The following is a 6,690-nucleotide window of genomic DNA, read 5'->3' on the forward strand; positions in this document are numbered from 1 at the left end:
TCTTTGTACTCTGGGAACCCCAGGAACTCTGCATGATTGCTGTGTGCCAGGTACTATGCTTGCTCCTTGACACAAATCACCCCAATTATTTCCTTCAGCATAACTATGATCCGGAGTATTATCATTTCTATTCACCAGATGAAATCTTGGGTAACACAGTCACTGTAGAGAAAAAAATATATTGTAACTCGTGTTTCTATGACATTATATTTAATGTTATTGCCTTTAGCATTAGAGCCACTATTGAAAAGAACCTAAGGTAAGATCAACAAAAATATGAGAATTGACTTCATAAGTCATTAGTATTATATACTTGAATGTCTAATATGAAGACATATTAATAGAAAAAGAGCTATTGAGAGACATTGTAAGTGTTCTATAAATCATATGGGTTCTAGAAATGGAAAATGTGGGCCGGGCGCAGTGGCTCACGCCTGTAATGCCAACACTTCGGGATGCCGAGGCAGGCGGTTGAGACCATCCTGGCTAACACGGTGAAACCCCGTCTCTCCTAAAAATCCAAAATATTAGCAGGGTATAGTGTCACGTGCCTGTAATCCTAGCTACTTGGGAGGCTGAGGCAGGAGAATCGCTTGAACCTGGGAGGCAGTGGTTGCAGTGAGCCGAGATCATGCCACTGCACCCCAGCCTGGGCGACAGAGTGAGACTCTGTCTCAAAAACAAACAAACAAACAAAAAGAAATGGAAAATGTGGTTTGATTTTATGTATCAAAAAAAGGCTGAGTGTATTGGCTGTGCTCTTGTGATCCTGGTACTCTTGTGAGAATCGTACATTGGGTATCTTGTGATCAATGTCTTGATCAATGATAACCTTGTTGTGTAGGTGTGTGGAATTATGGAAATGAAGTTCTATTTGAAAGAACAATCTTGGTTTGCATTTTAAATTCTGGTGTTGGTGAGAAAGGACAAAAATGCACCTCATTACCCAATTGTTACTTGAGTATAGAAAAGGGGCTTCCAGTTATGAGAAAGGCATCATATATAACCTAGGAGGGGAACTGGTCCTTTAAGGCAATGGACACAGTTTGGTTTGATGGGTACTTGGGTGGACTCTCATTGCATACTATTCTATGGTGGATTCTATTTTGTAGTAAAATGATAACCAATAACTTTAATTCAGGGTGCTTTAAACCACTTCCACATGCTTACCATAAAGCTGGTACCAGTACCCAGGGCTACTGAATCCAAGACTTCTGCTCTTGCTAGTAATTAGCCACAGTGTGCCTCTTGATGCCATCATGCCTCAATGTGATGACCCAGAAGATGTTTAAATAAAGTAATTTATCTAATCTTCACATTATTCTCCTGCACAATTCTGGATATTTGAGAAGCAGGATAGACAAAATTCAGGCTGAAAGGTAAGGTAAAAAAGAGAGGTGAAGGGATTTACACAAGGTTGTTGCAGAGTTACTGGGTTAGATCTCTCACCGGAACCCAGAGGTTTCCTGAATTCAGTCCAGTGGCCCCTCCAGCAGCCAAAGCACTGAATTTGTTCCTTGATAAGTAGTATCTCATTTTTCAAGGAAAGTTGTGTGTGTGTGTGTGTGTGTGTGTGTGTGTGTGTGTGTGTGTTTTTGCGGGGCAGGGATGGAAAAGAGATATCACATTATTTTCAATATTCAGAGGTTATTGGATGAATTACCTAATGGAATGAGTAAAGAATAAAAGAATAATTTTATCATTTTCTTTTCTTTCATATATTTTCCTAATCACTGATTTTATCATATAGTGTGATTTAGGAGAAAATTTCCCATTGAGTTCCAAAAGATGGTACAGAGGGACACAGCATAATAGTGGGATCACTTGATAGAAAAATCAATTCAGGAAACCCATGCTGTTGGCCCTATGCATAGTATTCATCATTGTCATTAGGGGTTACTCCTTTCAGGTACCCATTTTGCTAGCACCATAATAGACTGCTAACAGAGACTGACTGATGACAACTGGCTGGGTTATCCTGTCTACTTAAGTGTTTAGTATCGTTTCTGAGGTAGATGCTCTCTAGTGGGCATTAATGGGCAATACAAAGATTTTCACTTTCTTCATATTCCCGTTAGTACATCCACATGCCTCCTCCCCAGACTTTACGGTATTTGATATTCAAATATTTCTCCTTCCAGGACCCTGACCAACCTGAGAAGTATATATTCCTACCTCCAGCCAATTCTCCTTGAACCAAGATAAATTACCAGATGCTCTGCCCTGGTATTCCCTATGCACATTGGGAAGCTTTGCCCTTAAAATGGACGTCTTTCAGTTACCTTTGAGTGAGGCTTAGTGCAGCAGCGTTCCATTTTCAGCTTGTACCCGCATATTGAGCCAATTCCTCCATGAATCAGGCTCAGTCATTTTCCTTCTCCATCAGCTAGTCATAAAGGATCTCCCATGGCCGTAAATGTGAGCTGAGACCTGAGGCTCTGATGCAACAGTGTTGATAAACTGGAAGTCTGGATCCCCTCTCCAATTGTTTCACTGTGCTTTCTGGACCTGCCTATGCCCAATCGCAGCCGTACCACTACCAATTTACAAAGAAGTGTTGCTGGACCCACTCAAGTTTATGATCTTGTGGGTCTGACAGTATCCAGTTTATGATGGGAAATTCTGGCTATATGTTCACTTGATGTTGAAGAATCAGGTGCTCTGTGTCTTCTAAGCCCTAATAACATGACAGGGAATCTTTTTTGAATGCTAATTATTCACTGCAGATAGCATGGCCCTGAATCAGAACATCAGAGATTATTTGTAAGTTTCCTGTTGAAGTTTGCCATAAATTCCACATGGAATCTATTTCCTCCAACTGCACTTCTAATAGTATAAGATCTGTTGGGTCATATGGCCCAAGAAGCAGGGCAACTTGCACTCCAACTTGGACCTGCTTTAGAGTCTTTTCCTGCTTTCAGCCCCAGGCAAAGTTGGTAGTCTTGCATGCCACTCAGTAAGTGGATCAGTGCAGTATTCCCAAGTTAGAATATATTGCATCCACAATCTGAAGCAGGTTATCAGGTGTGGTGTTTTCTATTTAGTGGTGGACAACACAAAATACTATAATGTGTGTGGTGTTTCTGTAGGATTGTGCCAATATGCCCAAAACCACTGGACCCCTAGAAACTCTACTGACATGAATCTGCAATGATTTTATTCCTCACCCTATGGAGCACATGTGTTTTACTGATGACTTAAATGTACCTGCCAATTATTTCTCATTCAATCCAATTGATGTGGTGTTATCTATATAGGGGATCAAAGCAATGTTCTGCAGAATGTCCACATAGTCCATATCTCTTCGGACTACGTTATAACAGTGGAACTGTTAACGTATCTCTGGGGCAAAGCCCTAAATTAATTCTGTTGTTCAAAGCATGTGAACATGAACTGCACTAGGTCATTCTTCATGGTAATGATGGGAAATAATTCATTGCTAGATTAGTGGCCATACACCATGTACCTAAAACCATGTTCATCTATTCTGACAAAAATATCACATCCAGTACAGTAGTTGCATCGGGGCTAATACTTGTTTGAGTTTATGGTAGTTCACTCTCCTTCTCTATAATCCTTCTGGACTCGTGAATTAAATGGGAAAATGATAGACATCACTACCCTTACATCATTTAATTCATTAAGAGTGGCACAAATTTCTGCCACTCCCCACAGGATTTGTACTTATTTATTTACGTATTTATTTTTGATATGGAGTCTCACTCTGTCACTCAGGCCGGAGTGCAGTGGTGCCAACTCCACTCACTGCAACCTCCTGCTCCCTGGTTCAAGTGATTCTCCTGCTTCAGCCTCCTGAGTAGTTGGGGCTACAGGCGTGCGCCACCACACTTGGCTAATTTTTTTTATTTTTATTTTTTGGTATTTTTAGTAGAGACGGGGTTTTACCATGTTGGCCAGGCTGGTCTTGAACTCCTGAGCTTAGGTGATCTGCCCACCTTAGCCTCCCAAAGTGTTGGGATTACAGGTGTGAGCCACCATACCTGGCCCACAAAGGATTTTGTATGTTTTTTTCTTTCTTTTTTTTTTTTTTTTTTTTTATTGTTTTGGTTGGAATAGTAGCAGCTCTGAAGCTGCTACTACTGAATTTCCCCAGAATGATAGCTTTCTCCTCATAGGCTAAGGAACGAATGTGGAGGTTCTATCATGTGTCATGTATATCCATTCTAATTATATATTTGTGGATCAGGGAAATAACAAACAGATTAGTTTGTGGATTCATTAGAATGACAGTGAACCAGACCTGAGCAGACTCAGAGAAAAACAGTGAGGGCCTCCAATAGAGGGCCATGACGATGCTTCAGGTCTTCAGACATCTGGTTGACACAGGGTCAGCTATAACCCTGTGTCCAAGGGCCTAAAAATGTATAAGTAATTTCCCCCGGTGTACAGTTAGCTAAGTAAATGGTCATAGGTCCCTTTGAAGAAGGACTATGAGAACCATTATCATATAAACTTGCTATAAAGTTGCAAAGTTTTCCCTTCTTGGAACCTCATGTCTGTTCTATCCCTGGAGGCTGAAAAGACACAATATTCAGGGGAGTAGGTCTATTGGATTGAGCACTAAAGTGAGAGTTGGCAGTTGTGTATCCCATAGTCAGAGCCATTAGTCTTTGCAGCACCTAAAGTAGCTCACTCTCTCTCTTATCATGTACAGCACTCAATAAATGCCAACTGTTATTATTATAATTAGTTAAGTATACTGTGGTGCTTTTGAGTAGTTTTGGAATACAAGGCCCAGCAAAAATGTTCAGACCCTCACCCAAACACTCTTGGAATGGAGTTATTTTAAAATCATTCTTTCCTGAAGAAAAGACTTGTGGTGAGTGGTTCTGTTGAAGAAGAGTTGAAAGACCTAGATTTCGTTTAGGTACACACACACACACACACACACACACACACCATATATCATCAAGCTAAATTCTCAGCCTCTTCCCTTAGCACAAAATTTCACATTCTGTAATTGTCTTAAATACTTTCAGAATGCCCTCCTGAAATACACCCTTTATCAATAACAAAAAAATGGCTACAATGACATTTATTCTGGTGTTCTTTACATCCAGAAGATGATTATTAGCTAGGTTTAGGATTGGTCTTAAATTTTAAAAATCTAATACACACTATTACATGTCAAATTACTTTTAATTATCTTCATTGTCACTTGAATGCAGAGAACAGTTTTTATTCAAAAGAACAACTCTAGACACTACCTGGAAGGAAAGTTGATGCCTTTTAAAGCAAGACCTGCATGGTGATGTAAAGAGGATGAATAACATAAAATATAAAAATCAGAGATCAGGAAGGCACATGAAACAAAAGAAAATGGAGTGATGAAATTGTTCACTGACTCCATACTCCACTGAGTGATTAAGTGACCAATGCCTAACTACATTCTTCCTTTAACCAATTATAAAGGAGAAACTTAGGTTAAAGGAAAACACTTCCCTATGGTTAAAGTCAAACAGTGAGAACGTTCTGGAACTTTCTAGATGTTTACATAGGACAGGAAACATTAAGAGTGATTCTGGCATAGATCTAGATACTAAATCACATGCTAGGACATTTCCTTCAGACCCTCCCTAGGCTGACAAGATGTATGTGTGTCTGTGATGAGGGTAGGCAGCAGAGAACAAGAATGAGAATATAGGAAAGTGTATACTATGAAACAAATACATTAGGCATACACAGCTCTATTTTTATAAAAGTTCTGTATAACTTCCTTTTCATTTAAATATATATGTATATATATTTGACAACATTTCATATCAATAAAGATAAATTTCTATAACTTCCATTCCTAACCAGGTACATCCTATACTATTGTAATTTTATCTATCACTATTACTCCTGAAACAATGGGGAAATACATGCATTAATTAGCTTATAGTTTCATCTTAAGCCTGACTTACCACAGGCTATCTACTCATAGTATTTTCATATATACTTTCCAGATATATTTTATGTGTGTTTATATATAATTCAAAAGCTATATGTTCATATGTGCAAATATGTTTTTGTTCAAAATAGAGTCACATTATACATACTGCTATTGTCCGAATGTTCCCCAAAATTCATATGTTGAAACTTAAGTGTTAATGTAATAGTATTAAGTGGTAGTGCCTTTGGGAGGTGATTATTTGTATATCTCAATGTATCTTTTTATTTGTCTTTAATTTTAGTATTGTTGAACAACTGTGGATGTTTGCCATTGCTTCTCTCTTTTGAATCATTTGTTAATAAAATTAAACATTACTATTATACCTGGTCAGATTCATTCCTATGTCAGTCACATTACTTATATGCTATTAAATTCTGTTTGGATTATTTCTCCCATTTTCTGATGCCTTTAAATGCATTGTGTTTGTTGATAATGGCTTTTCAATTTCCCCATATTATTCCAAATGAGGTATATTTCACTATAAATATAGTGAAATGACCACTGGTATACTTTTGTTTTTTGCTGATTTCTCACATATGCAAAAATATTCTCTTTTATTTTTTTTTAGCACCTCTACCCCTACCTTACACCCAACTTCCCTCCCCTAATCCCGCCCTTGTTTCCTTTCTATGATTCGGGGGATTGGCAGTTGAAATTCATTTCAATTAATACAGTCTCCTCCCTGTGGGTCGATGATATAAACAGACCATTTTAATCAATAAGTAAAGAATCAT

Source organism: Papio anubis, chromosome X (assembly GCF_008728515.1).
Source record: "Papio anubis isolate 15944 chromosome X, Panubis1.0, whole genome shotgun sequence".
Taxonomy (NCBI): Eukaryota; Metazoa; Chordata; class Mammalia; order Primates; family Cercopithecidae; genus Papio; species Papio anubis.